Here is a 15,972-nt window from a genome sequence, read left to right as displayed (position 1 = left end):
CTCAAAGGTGTTCCATACCAAAGCAATGATTGACAAGTGAATGATTATGGACATGCCAGGGCACTGGGCTTTACGAAAAGTATCAATTTTCACCAAGGAAAGGAAAGCTGCTTTGGGTCATAGTGCAAACATGTAAGATTGTGGCCAGAATTTAACAGGCAGCATATGGAGTCACAGCAAACGGAATGTCTCAGCTGCACATTTGCAATCCTCACCACACTACTGCAGCCAAATTGTCTGACTCATGCAGAGGCTGGTGGGAAGCAAACAGGTATTGTGGCTTCCGAGGAATCATCCCAGCTCACTGCAGCAGCAGCTGTACAGCTGGGTGAGAAATGAGAATCTATATCAGAAAATAATAGGAGTAGGGTGCAGGCTGTATGCCAGAAATGAGATTGCATCAAAAGGTGGTAGAGGATGAACTCAAGCCTGGAAACTACTAATTGGAACAGAAAGAGCAAAGGACTGGAATAAAAGAGGAGCCAGAGCCAAATTCAAAGCCTGGGATCAGCCTTCCGTACAATTTAAATACAGTTCACAGGAGCCTTGAAAGTCATTTGCAATTTTTCTCTTGACGTATAATCCCGGCCTCATTCTCTGCCTTTCAGTTATTCCCTTTTCTCCAGCTATGTTAGTTACATTCAGCATATTCATTATAAGTTCATGATTTTTCATGTGATATTAATTTTCCATGTTTGAAGTTACCTTCCCTATTTCCTAGAACTGGCAAAACTCCTGCAAAGCTTTATAGTCCAGTTCAAGTATTTATGCTTCTCTTAAGACTTTCTGCCTCTTCCAATGAAAATTCATTGATGTGTCTTGTGTTCCTAAGAGTTTTTTCAATGCCTCTCTGAATAATTATATTGCACACTATCATAAATAATTGAAGCATGAGATGGAAGCTTGTATACACGCATGTGCGCACATGCATGTGTATGAGTGAGGAGGTTCGTGTGTGTGTGCCTGAGTGGGTATGTGTGGATGAGTGTGCATGTGCATGTGTGTGTATCTGACTGCCTTATCTCTTCTAGAAGTTAAACTTTCTCAAGATAATTCCTGTGTTTTATTTATCTCTGTTTCCCTAAACATTTCCATAGTGTATTTCACATAATAAATGTTCAACTCATATTTATTCAATAAATAGATACGTTAATATATTAGACATTTTAGGCTGTAGAAATAGAATTTTAAAAACATTTGCATCCATACATGAAAATGACAATCCAATCTGTAGCTTGCTAATTTGAAAGCAAACCTTGATTGCTTTCAATTTTTTTTTTTTTTTACAAGCAACTCCTTGAGTCAATTTCAGTTATCTGACCCTCCCCCGCCAAAGCCCATGTACTCATGTACTTTCATGCTTTCAAATATGCAGCAACACCTATCTGTCATGGTGAAGCCAGGAATAGAAAAAAAAAAAGAATCCTCCCAACTCTATTACACAAAATTGTCATTCAATAATGACATAAATAATATAAAATTGTTCATATAAATAATACAAGACCAGGAAGTAATAAATTGGAAACAGAAAAAAATAAAATAACTAATAAATGAGTAAACATTAAAGCTCTTTCTTTGGAAAAATCAACAAAATAGAAAAACCTTTATTATACATTAAAAAATAATAAGTGTGATTAATGGAGAATGTACAATATAAGAAGTAAAAATATCAAGCATTAAATAATTAAACAAAGAGAGAAATTATACATAAACATATTTACTCCGAAATGCAACTCCATAATTATTTACTTTACTTATTATTAAACTATATTGGTAGTATGAAGTATAAAAAATCCAATTTCCATGGAAAAAATAGTGAGAAATTTTAATTATTTGTCCCTCAAAGTTTTTTTTTTTGTTTGTTTGTTTCCACCTAGGTTTTAAAGGGGATATAATCTTACTACTAAGAAAACTGTTCAAGAAAATAAAAACATTTTAAATTGTTTGTTGATGTGAGCATAATATTGATATGAAAACCTGTAACCATTGCTTAAAAGTGAAACTCAATTCTCATTTTTAACTATCAATGTAAAAATGGTAAATAAAACATCATCAAACAAAATCTAATAATATATGTACCACAATATAACCAAGTAGGATTTATTCCAGAAATTCAACCCGAATATATCAAGCAAATTTTGTGAACACAATTCTTAGAAGAAATAAAAATAGCCTTGCATTTGTTAGATTTGAGCTTGGACGTGTGCACAATTGGAAAGACTGTCAGTACCACCCTAAGGCCAGGAAAAAAGATAGAAAACTGCAAAGTAACCAAGTTTTTGAGCCCATTGGAAAATTAAGGTAGAAAGATAAACCACTAACTCTAAATCTGGAGCGAGATTGGCAGCTTCAGAGAATGAAAACTTGAGCAATTGCCTATGGGGATAGATGCCTCAGTGTGGTGTTAGCCAGCAAGAAGGTTCAGCTAGAAATATTCAATGACTTGCTGTAGGTTTAGAGGGCTAGTATGAGAATGGAAGCTTCTAGGGGCTACAAACATATTATGGTTTGCAACTTCTTGCAGGCTTTTTCCCCAGGAGTCCCGTCAGATGTTCCCAGGAAAGAATAAATGGAGAGAAAACACTCCCATCATGGCACCGTAGGGAGGGCACCAGACACCGCTGCGTTAGCTCTCCTTCCTGGAGTGTGGGTTGGCCTGGTGATTCACTTCTAATAAATAGAGTATGAATCAGTAAAGTCGCAGCTTTGTGCTACAGAAACCTGGCAGACACCACTCTAACCAAGTGTTCATTATTAACATCATGTTGATATCATGTACCCCTTGATAAGAAAAACACTTCCCCTTTGTCACCTTTTTGCCTAAAATACATAAGCCCAGTCTAACCATAAGACAACAACAGAAACAAACCCAAATTAAGGAATATTCTACAAAATACTTGCCCAGTACATTTCAGAAACGTCAAACAAGGAAAAACAACGAAAAGCTAAAACATTTCCATTTGGCAAAAATTAAAGAAACAGGAAGATTAAATGCAATGTGGTATCTTGGAAAGGATCCTGAAACAGAGAAAAGAACTTAAGGGAAAACACAGCAAAATCCAAATAATGTTTGCCTTTTAGTTAATAGTATTATATCAATACTAATACCTTTGATAAATTAACCATGATTATTTAAAATAACATTAAAGGAAGCTGGATAAAAGGTGTACTTGAACTCTCTTTACTCTCCTTACCACTACTTTGTGAGTCTAAGATAATTTTTAAAACTAAAAGTTAACATAATTGCCCTGACAATATGGAATAATTCTCAAACTCAGTTATTGTGGAAGAGATACCAGTTAAAATTACACTGAAATAACAATCATTATCAACTGGCAAAAATAAAAACCTGACAGCAGGTAATATGCACTTAGGTTGTGTAGAAACTGGCACTACCATATATTTCTGGTAAGAATGTGAAATTATACATTCTTTATGGAAAATACATTGGTGATATCTGGAAAAATGGCATATATATTTACCTCTTAACTTATAAATCTTACTCCTAGACATTTATAACAAAGCTTACTGAACAAAAGTAATAGTTTCTGTTATAACTTTATTTGTAATAGCAAAAATTAGAAGCATATCAAGTGTCCATGAAAATGAAATTGATTGTGTAAATAGAACCATGCAATGGTATATTATGCATATATTAAAAAGGATGAGAAGAATCTGATATGAACTCTTGGACACTAGAGCAATGAATTTTATTCAATTAAAGAGTCAGAACTATATACAGGATACTATATTTTGTAGAGGAAAGAGGATGGTGGATAGGATGGTAGAATGGAGAGAGAGTATAGACTTCCAATAGAAAATATGGGATCAAATGAATAAATATTACTTTATTAGCTTATGATAAGCTAATAAACTTAATTACTTCCAAATATGGAAAGAAGAAAACCATTTATTAGTAATTTTATTTATTACTTTATTAGTGCTTGTAATAAATAATAAAATAATTTTATATATTATATATAATATTTATATAATTATACATGGATTATATCAAATAATATAATTTATAATATAATAAAGCAATAAATAGAATTTAGAAAGAGGAAAATAGAAGGCACAGAGATGAATGGGAGACTTCTCTAAAATATTTTATTAAATAATGTTGACTTGAAAATCCTTTATTTTGAAATGAAGCGAGAAGGGAAGTTTAGAGAAAAAAGAATAAAAAGAAACAAACAAAGCCTCCAAGAAATATGGGACTATGTGAAAAGACTAAATCTACGTCTGACTGGTGTACCTGAAAGTGACGGGGAGAAGAGAACCAAGTTGGAAAACACTCTGCAAGATATTATCCAGGAGAACTTCCCCAATCCAGCAAGGCAGGCCAACATTCAGATTCAGGAAATACAGAGAACACCACAAAGATATTCCTCGAGAAGAGCAACTCCAAGACACATAATTGTCAGATTCACCGAAGTTGAAATGAAGGAAAAAATGTTAAGGGCGGCCAGAGAGAAAGGTCGGGTTACCCACAAAGGGAAGACCATCAGACTAACAGCTGATCTCTCCGCAGAAACTCTACAAGCCAGAAGAGAGTGGGGGCCAATATTCAACATTCTTAAAAGAATTTTCAACCCAGAATTTCATATCCAGACAAACTAAGCTTCATAAGTGAAGGAGAAATAAAATACTTTACAGAGAAGCCAATGCTGAGAGATTTTGTCACCACCAGGCCTGTCCTAAAAGAGCTCCTGCAGGAAGCTCTAAACATGGAAAGGAAAAACCGGTACCAGCCACTGCAGAAACATGCCAAATTGTAAAGACCATCGAGGCTAGGAAGAAACTGCATCAACTAACGAGCAAAATAACCAGCTAACATCATAATGACAGGATCAAATTCACACATAACAATATTAACTTTAAATGTAAATGGGCTAAATGCTCCAATTAAAAGACACAGACTGGCAAATTGGATAAAGAGTCAAGACCCATCAGTGTGCTGTATTCAGGAAACCCATCTCATGTGCGGAGACACACATAGACTCAAAATAAAGGGATGGAGGAAGATCTACCAAGCAAATGGAAAACAAAAAAAGGTGGGGGTTGCAATCCTAGTCTCTGATAAAACAGACTTTAAACCAACAAAGATCAAAAGAGACAAAGAAGGCCATTACATAATGGTAAAGGGATCAATTCAACAAGAAGAGTTAACTATCCTAAATATATACGCACCCAATACAGGATCACCCAGATTCATAAAGCAAGTCCTGAGTGACCTACAAAGAGTCTTAGACTCCTGCACAATAATAATGGGAGATTTTAACACCCCACTGTCAACATTAGACAGATCAACAAGACAGAAAGTTAACAAGGATACCCAAGAATTGAACTTAGCTCTGCACCAAGTGGACCTAATACACATCTACAGAACTCTCCACCCCAAATCAACAGAATATACATTTTTTTCAGCACCACACCACACCTATTCCAAAATTGACCACATAGTTGGAAGTAAAGCTCTCCTCAGCAAATGTAAAAGAACAGAAATTATAACAAACTGTCTCTCAGACCACAGTGCAATCAAACTAGAACTCAGGATTAAGAAACTCACTCAAAACTGCTCAACCACATGGAAACTGAACAACCTGCTCCTGAATGACTACTGGGTACATGATGAAATGAAGGCAGAAATAAAGATGTTCTTTGAAACCAATGAGAACAAAGACACAACATACCAGAATCTCTGGGACACATTCAAAACAGTGTGTAGAGGGAAATTTATAGCACTAAATGTCCACAAGAGAAAGCAGGAAAGATCCAAAATTGACACCCTAACATCACAATTAAAAGAACTAGAAAAGCAAGAGCAAACACATTCAAAAGCTAGCAGAAGGCAAGAAATAACTAAAATCAGAGCAGAACTGAAGGAAATAGAGACACAAAAAACCCTTCAAAAAATTAATGAATCCAGGAGCTGGTTTTTTGAAAAGATCAACAAAATTGATAGACCACTAGCAAGACTAATAAAGAAGAAAAGAGAGAAGAATCAAATAGACGCAATAAAAAGTGATAAAGGGGATATCACCACCGATCCCACAGAAATACAATCTACCATCAGAGAATACTACAAACACCTCTACGCAAATAAGCTAGAAAATCTGGAAGAAATGGATAAATTCCTCAACACATACACCCTCCCAAGACTAAACCAGGAAGAAGTTGAATCTCTGAATAGACCAATAATAGGCTCTGAAATTGAGGCAATAATCAGTAGCTAACCAACCAAAAAGAGTCCAGGACCTGATGGATTCACAGCCGAATTCTACCAGAGGTACAAGGAGGAACTGCTACCTTTCCTTCTGAAACTATTCCAATCAATAGGAAAAGAGGGAATCCTCCCTAACACATTTTATGAGGCCAGCATCATCCTGATACCAAAGCCTGGCAGAGACACAACCAAAAAAGAGAATTTCAGACCAATATCCTCGATGAAAATTGATGCAAAAATCCTCAATAAAATACTGGCAAACCAAATCCAGCAGCACATCAAAAAGCTTATCCACCATGATCAAGTGGGCTTCATCCCTGGGATGCAAGGCTGGTTCAACATACACAAATCAATAAATGTAATCCAGCATATAAACAGAACCAAAGATAAAAACCACATGATTATCTCAATGGATGCAGAAAACGCCTTTGACAAAATTCAACAACCCTTCATGCTAAAAACTCTCAGTAAATTAGGTATTGATGGGACGTATCTCGAAATAATAAGAGCTATCTATGACAAACCCACAGCCAATATCATACTGAATGGGCAAAAACTGGAAGCATTCCCTTTGAAAACTGGCACAAGACAGGGATGCCCTCTCTCACCACTCCTATTCAACATAGTGTTGGAAGTTCTGGCCAGGGCAACTAGGCAGGAGAAGGAAATAAAGGGTATTCAATTAGGAAAAGAGGAAGTCAAATTGTCCCTGTTTGCAGATGACATGGTTGTATATCTGGAAAACCCCATTGTCTCAGCCCAAAATCTCCTTAAGCAGATAAGCAACCTCAGCAAAGTCTCAGGATACAAAATCAATGTACAAAAATCACAAGCATTCTTGTACACCAATAACAGACAGAGAGCCAAATCATGAGTGAACTCCCATTCACAATTGCTTCAAAGAGAATAAAATACCTAGGAATCCAACTTACAAGGGATGTGAAGGACCTCTTCAAGGAGAACTACAAACCACTGCTCAATGAAATAAAAGAGGATACAAACAAATGGAAGAACATACCATGCTCATGGGTTGGAAAAATCAATATCATGAAAATGGCCATACTGCCCAAGGTAATTTATAGATTCAATGCCATCCCCATCAAGCTACCAATGACTTTCTTCACAGAATTGGAAAAAACTACTTTAAAGTTCATATGGAACAAAAAAAGAGCCCGAATTGCCAAGTCAATCCTAAGCCGAAAGAATAAAGCTGGAGGCATCACTCTACCTGACTTCAAACTATACTACAAGGCTACAGTAACCAAAACAGCATGGTACTGGTACCAAAACAGAGACACAGATCAATGGAACAGAACAGAGCCCTCAGAAATAACACCACATATCTACAACTATCTGATCTTTGACAAACCTGACAAAAACAGGCAATGGGGAAAGGATTCCCTATTTAATAAATGGTGCTGAGAAAACTGGCTAGCCATTTGTAGAAAGCTGAAACTGGATCCCTTCCTTACACCTTATACAAAAATTAATTCAAGATGGATTAAAGACTTCAATGTTAGACCTAAAACCATAACAACCCTAGAAGAAAACCTAGGCAATAGCATTCAGGACATAGGCATGGGCAAGGATTTCATGTCTGAAACACCAAAAGCAATGGCAATAAAAGCCAAAATTGACAAATGGGATCTAATTAAACTAAAGAGCTTCTGCACAGCGAAAGAAACTACCATCAGAGTGAACGGGCAACCTACAAAATGGGAGAAAATTTTTGGAACCTACTCATCTGACAAAGGGCTAATATCCGGAATCTACAATCAACTCAAACAAATTTACAAGAAAAAAACAAACAACCCCATCAAAAAGTGGGCAAAGGACATGAACAGACACTTCTCAAAAGAAGACATTTATGCAGCCAAAAAACACATGAAAAAATGCTCATCATCACTGGCCATCAGAGAAATGCAAATCAAAACCACAGTGAGATACCATCTCACACCAGTTAGAATGGCCATCATTAAAATGTCAGGAAACAACAGGTGCTGGAGAGGATGTGGAGAAATAGGAACACTTTTACACTGTTGGTGGGACTGTAAACTAGTTCAACCATTGTGGAAGTCAGTGTGGCGATTCCTCAGGGATGTAGAACTAGGAATACCATTTGACCCAGCCATCCCATTACTGGGTATATACCCAAAGGACTATAAATCATGCTGTTATAAAGACACATGCACACGTATGTTTATTGCAGCACTATTCACACTAGCAAAGACTTGGAACCAACCCAAATGTCCAACAACGATAGACTGGATTAAGAAAATGTGGCACATATACACCACGGAATACTATGCAGCCATAAAAAATGCTGAGTTTGTGTCCTTTGTAGGGACATGGATGAAACCGGAAACGTTCATTCTCAGTAAACTATCGCAAGGACAAAAAAACAAACAGCACATGTTCTCACTCATAGGTGAGAACTGAACAATGAGAACACATGGACACAGGAAGGGGAACACCACACTCTGGGGACTTTTGTGGGGTGGGGGGAGTGAGGAGGGACAGCATTAGGAGATATACCTAATGCTAAATGATGAGTTAATGGGTGCAGCACACCAACATGGCACATGGATACATATGTAACAAACCTGCACATTGTGCACATGTACCCTAAAACTTAAAGTATAATAATAATAAAAATTAATAAATAAAATAAAATTTAAGAAGAAATGACATATAAGTTATTAAATATTAGACGAATGCTGAAACTAATCTGAATCTATATATTTGTGACAACGTAATCACGAAGATCAATTAAATTTCAGGAAACAACATTTTGATTATATATTCTTAAGCTAGGAGTACGAAGAAATCCTAAGCTTTAATTAATAAGCTTACAGTAATATTAGTTTTCTTATTCTAAAACCATTTTATTTATATGGTAGAAAAATGCAGATAATTAATATGCTGTTCTTGTCAGGAACCAATATTTTTGATGTAAGAGAAAAAAGAAAGCAGCACAAAACAATAAAATTAAGTAAAACCTATATATGTAAACTTTGCATTAAAATACTAATATGGACTTGTGTTTTATTTTAAAATACACATTTTTCTAGCTATGTCTGATGAAGAAGTATAGTGACCATGACAACCCAATGGCAAAAATCATAACTAGTGACAAGTTCACAGCTTCTAAATAGCATTTCTTCAATCAAGAGCACAGACAGAATACTTTGGATAAATGACTAATTCTATATCTGGGGCAGAAAATATATGAGATCAACTGTGGTTACCTTACTATTCCAGAAAGGTAGAAGGCTATCAAAGATGAATAAGTTCATGAAAAAACAACATAGGATTCAACATAAGGGTCCCATTACAATGGAAATTTTGTGCATAAAAATATTAATAATGATGAATGCCCTTGTAAAACGTTAAATGCATGAATAACCTATGAGGATTTTAGCATGGCATTAAAGAAGAGAAAGAAAAAAAGAAAGGAAGAGAGAGAAGAAGGGAAGGAAGGAAGGAAAGAAGAAAGGAAGGAAGGATGGAAAGAAGGAAGGAAGGAAGGAAGGAAGGAAGGAAGGAAGGAAGGAAGGAAGGAAGGAAGGGAGGAAGGAAGGAAGGACACTATGTTGGTTTTAAAATGTGTCCACAGTATTTTCTCTCTTTAAGAGGTGAGGCCTAATTTCTCTTCTCTTGAGTGTTGACTAGGCTCAGTGACTCACTCGAAATGAAAAATTTAGAGCAGAAGTGGCGGTGTATGACTTTGGAGACTAGTCATGGAAGGTACAGGTGCTTCCTCCTTGCTCACTTTCTCTTTGGGATTCTTCACTCTGGGAGAAGGATGCCATTATCTGCCGAGCAGCCCTGCAAACAGCCTCCTGTGGCAAGGAGCCAAGGCCTCCTGCCAACAGCCAGAAAGGAGCAGAGGCCTTCAGGCAATAGCCATGAGCTTTCTTGAAAGAAGTTCCTCCACTCCCAACGAAATCAACTGATTATGCCAGGCCCGGCCCACGGCTTGGCTGTAACCTCATGAGAGCTCCTGAGCCAAAATCTTCAGTGAAGCTGCTCCCAGATACCTAACACTCAGAAATTGTATGACATAATAAATGTTTGTTGTTTTAAGCTGCTATGTTTAGAGATAATTTGCTATACAGAAATAGATAATAAATGGAGATACGGTTGGAAGCAACTAAGGCACGGAGTCCTCACTCATAAAACTAGTCTCAATAGGAATGATTGAGGCTTTGTTTTACAGTTCAAGTATGAACTATATTTCTGGATAATCAAAGACCAAATTGATAAGGAAAAGTTTCTTTTTACAGAAGCATTTCAATTAACAAATATGGAAAGAAGGAAACCATTAGAAAATCACATTTTGCAAGCCCTAGGGTAAATGATTGATTTAGGCAACTATCAGTAACAAGTGCCAACGTTAGATTAGATGAGAAAATTTTCAATGGCGGCACTCTTGCTGTCACCAAATGAGCCCACTGATTAGTTTTAGCATAACAACTACATTGATGTGTGGCCTGTATTTTCTTTTTGTTCTAACCAACCAACAGAAAAAGCCTTTATTTGACAAAATAAGTGAAATTTGAATATAGTATGTGATAATACCGAGGAATTACTAATAATATTATAAGGTATGAACATGACATTGTGTTTACACAAGAAATGCCCGTATTTTTGTAGATGCAGATTAAGTATGTATGCATGAAATGATATAATATCTTGAATGTCTTTTAAAGTAAAGAAGCAAAGAGATAAATCTAATCTATATTGAGACACACACAGGCAGGCATACCTGTTGTTAAAATTGTGTATAAAATTTAATATAGAATTATCACCAAATTCAAGAGGGTTTTTACGACTCTTATGGGGGTCTGTGGAGCTATGAACACAAAGCAGTATCTCAGGGCTTCTGGAGCACTGGTCTGTTTCTTAGTGTATTAGTCTGTTCTCACGCTGCTAATAAAGACATACCCAAGACTGGGTAATTGATTAAGGAAAGAGGTTTAATTGACTCACACTTCCACATGGCTGCGGAGGCCTCACAATCATGGCGGAAGGCAAATGAGGAGCAAAGGGACATCTTGCATGACAGCAGGCAGGAGAGCTGTGTAGGGGAACTCCCATTTATAAACCACCAGATTTGGAGAGACTTCACTGTCACAAGAACAGTACGAGAAAGACCTGTCCCCATGATTCAATTACCTCCCACTGGGTCTGTCCCATGACACATAGGAATTATGGGGGCTACAATTCAATATGACATTTGAGTGGGGACACGGCCAAACCATATCACTTAGCCTGCATTATCTGGGCATTTAATATATTTATTTATTATACGCTACTTACAGGTTTTACATACAATCTTCTATGTGGGCTCTAGTTTATAATAAAACTAAAAATGAAAACCTGTATTTGTTTATGAAACATAATTTGGACTGATGGTAAGATGTTAGTAAGAATTAAACTTTTCTTAGCAAGGAGTGAATCTATACTCTCCACATTTGAAAAATGAAGAAATAGGTATTTAGGATTTGAATTTCCAATTGTAGTATTAAGAACATACAAAACCAAAAATATAAATAGTTTACAATATTTATTTCTGACTAGTGAATCTAGGAGAGAATGAGACTTTTCTTTTTATTTACTACTTTTCTGTAATGTTGTAAATTTTTTTTGTCCTGTATGTAATTTTTCTTTTTATAAACAAACAACAACACTCACAAGGTAAAGATAGGAAGAGACTCCAGAGGAGCTGTCGTGGCAGGCCAGTGAAGCTTTATGACTGTAGCACCAGCCCACATGCGGCGTCTACCTGGGTTATAGATAACATTACCAGGATCATCCTCTCCACCTGAGACTTCGTCCATTTCCATGTTCTTGCCACAATCCTGATTTTCCTGTGCGCTTATATTTGCCATCAGCCTTCCCTTAGTTTTTGCTGTTGTTGTTTGTTTGTTTTTGAGACTGAGTCTCGCTTTGTCACCCAGGCTGGAGTGCAATGGCGCGATCTTGGCTCACTGCAACCTCAGCCTCCCATGTTCAACCAATTCTCCTGCCTCAGCCTCCTGAGTAGCTGGGATTACAGGCACATGCCACCACACACAGCTAATTTTTGTATTTTTAATAGAGATGGGGTTTCATCATGTTGGCCAGGCTGGTCTTGAACTCCTGACCTCAAGTGATCTGCCCACCTCTGCTTCCCAAAGTGCTGGGATTACAGGCGTGAGCCACTGTGCCTGGCCTCGCTTAGTTTTTATAGTCACTGCTCAGCTTGAATTTTTTCCAAGTATTAGTGCTCACATAGCTTTTTTCATGGGTTAGACTTTTCCTTGGTTCTCCTGCTTTCCAGGATGCCTGGGCTCCAGTCAAGAACTCACTTCTTGGCATTACTGCACCAAAGAACATCTTATTTGGGGCAAAGTGTTTGGCTTACAGAGTCCTACTAGAACACAGCAGCTGAGAACCAAATAAACAAAAATAAATCAACACAAACTTCCTGGGCCACACAGGTTATTCTGCTTGGCTATTTTATGCTTCTTAGTAATCAGTTAAAGCGGGAATTAATCTATAGCTAAGAAATAAATAAGCAAACACAAACTTATGTTGTATTGTGGAAGCTTATTTAAGAAAGACATGGTTACTTTAATTGAAGCCCCCATCTCTAGGGAAAATTGGTGGGTGTTTATTTCATTATTGCCACAAAACTTAATAGGTCGCTAGTTTTTGAAATCATTACATTACACAGCACTGATACAATGAAATATCTTTTATCTGGATAATGCAAGTCTTTTTAATTACTAGGTCCAGAGAAGCATTAAAATGAGATAGTAATCTTACTTTCCCCTTGAGCAATATATTCATCTCTTGAAACCATTTGCTATTATTGTCACAAGTAGCTATAAATTAACTTAATATTGCCACACTGGACACTATAATCCATACCCTGTGGCTTAACAATGTAGAACCAATCCGTAATTGGGGTTATTTCTGTAAATCAATGAGAATCCCTGGCAAATAGCTTTGTATCAGCCCATTATTCATACCCCTTTTTTGCTTTTAAAAAACCAACTTCTAACTGCTAGTCAGAATGTGTATTCAGGGCAACTTGAACTTGTGCTCCCAATTGCAATCTTTACACTTGGCCCAAATAAACTCTCTAGTTATATTAATTTTGCCTCAGCTTCTTCCTTTTAGGTTGACAGAACCTTAGTATAAAATTACATCTTCTTGATTTATCCAAGAAATAGTGTTGAGGAATTGTTAACTATTCAGGAATAATATTTATATAACATTGAAATGTTCATTTGATTTTAAAAATTATTGAAATAATACCTAAAGTGAAAGTTCCCCATGCTTAAAGAAAAGCACAGCATTAGTTTAAAAATTAGTATTTACTTATATATTTTTTGAGACGGCATCTCACCATGTTGCCCAGCCTGGTCTAGAACTCCTGAGTTCAAGTTATTCTCCTGCCTCAGCCTAGTGAGTAGCTGAGATTACAGATATAAGCCACCATGCCTGGCTCAAACTGATATGGGAGTGGGGCAGGGAAGTGCTGGGTAGAAAAAGGTGGGGTCCCTGGTGAGGGCTCTACCCTCAGGCCTGTGCCCATGGACCTAGGTGAGGACAGGCATTCCTATTTTTGCACCCAAATGTTGCATTTTCTAAGACCACCCTTGTCCACCAAGCCCCCATCCTGTGCATATAAAATTCCTGAGACCCTAGTGGGCACAGATAAAAGTGGCTGGGTGTTGAGAGGAACACACAGGCAGAAGAACACACAGGCTGCTGGATGTCCAGAGGATCAGAAGAGCACACTGACAGGCACTAGCAAATGCTTACAGGCCATCCATGGTGGGAAGACATAGATCTGGGCCAGGGGCAGTTGGAGGAGAGTCCGGGAGGAGAGTCCAGCCACTGGGCGGCTCGACTTCAGGCAAGTCCACCTTCCCACTCCATCCCCCTTCTGTCCTCCTCATTCACCTTGCTGAGAGCTGCCTCCACTCAATAAAATCTTGCACCCATCCTCCAAGCCCATTTGTGATCCGATTTTTCCGGTACACTAAGGCTAGAACGCAGGATACAGAAAGCCCTCTGTCCTTGCAATAAGGCAGAGGGTCTGATTGAGCTGATTAACACAAGCTGCCTGTGGACAGCTAAGCTGAAATAGTGCACTGTAACACACACCCACCGGGGCTTTGGGAGCTGTAAACACTCAACCCTAGATGTTGCCGTGGGGTCAGTGCTCCCCATGACCTGCCTGTCTGCATGCTCCTCCTAGGGGTATGAGCAGCAGGGCACCAAAGAAGCGAGCCACACCCCCATTGCATGCCCTGCAAGGGGGATAAAGGAACTTTTCCCATTTCAACACATTAGTATTTATTAAATCTACTTTGAAATTGTTTTTACAACATTGTTTTATCCTCCAGAGCAAAAAAAGGGGGTAGGTTAAAGGTTTTGAAAAGAGAGTTAAATTATTATTTAATCTGGGAAAACTACAGAAATTCTCATTTTTAAATGAGAAAGTGTTCTGTATTTGTAAAACTAAGTGAAGAGTAAAAACAAATCTACAGAGACAGAAAGCAGATTAGTGGTGCCTAGGACTGGAGATAGCAATGGGGACTGACGACAAACAGGCATGAGGAGTGCTTTGAGGGTGATGAAAATAGTTTACTACTGCACTGTGATGATAGTGGAACAACTATGAGAACTTATAGATATGATGGAATCCTACACTTCTAACAGGTGAATTTTATGGTCTGTAGTTATATCTCAATAAAGCAGCTTAAATTAATAAACCGTTTAATAAAATGATTCAAGTTTCAGCTCTGACACATAAAGAGCTTAGAAGTCATCATCGTCATACTTACAACAAAGAAAAAGCTGGAAAACAGAACATTAATAATCTTTCTTGTGCCTATCCAAAACCTGAGCTTCTAGAGCAAAGTTAAATCCCCAAATCCTTTGAGGCAGGCACATCCAGAGAGGTAGAAGTGTAAAGTGTTTACCTGGATTAGAGGGCAATGAAGACATAAGCTGGAAGAAACACTTAAATAGTGACAAATTTGACTACTGTCAGAGTGAGACAGTCCAGGAGCCATAGTATTAGGGGAGGGCATGTTTGCATAGGCTTTTCCTCCTGGAACTCTATTTGACTCTCTTGGGGAGGATCCAGAAAATATCTTCTTGTGTTTTGGCAGAGGGAAGGGAGGAGTAGCCATTGGAAGTACACTCAGAGCCTTCTCTATGACCTAGACTGATTTGAATTTTGCTAAAGCTTTGTCTCAGCTGAGAAAGGAAAGTCCTCCCCACCAGGGTTCAGGGATTCCAGGAAATAAATTAGAAATCTGCAGCAGGGATGGTAATAGGGATCAGGTAGAGGGAAAGCTATACCACTGCAGAAACACTTGGGAAGGTTACACTCCAAGATTCAAGCCAACTATAAGACTGAAATCTAATCAGATAATTACAGAATACTCCCTCTCCTACAGACCTTACCATCACATCACACCTTATTATTGTACCAACAAAATCCAATGTAATAAAAATAGGTTACATCAGGAACTGAAAGACACAAACTGTATCTGAGAACTGTATAGGTAAGCCCAAAGAGACGAGGAGAGAAAAACACAAGGATACTGGGAAAGTTTAAAGCCTCTGGTACCTAAAACTACAAGAAACATTAAATGCAGCCAACTCTTAGCCAGATTAGAAAAAATCCTGACAGTAAATTCTTATGGGGTTCCTATTGCCCAATACAACATGTC

Source organism: Hylobates moloch, unplaced genomic scaffold (genome assembly GCF_009828535.3).
Source record: "Hylobates moloch isolate HMO894 unplaced genomic scaffold, HMol_V3 SCAFFOLD_1, whole genome shotgun sequence".
Taxonomy (NCBI): Eukaryota; Metazoa; Chordata; class Mammalia; order Primates; family Hylobatidae; genus Hylobates; species Hylobates moloch.
This window is presented reverse-complemented; position numbering follows the sequence as displayed.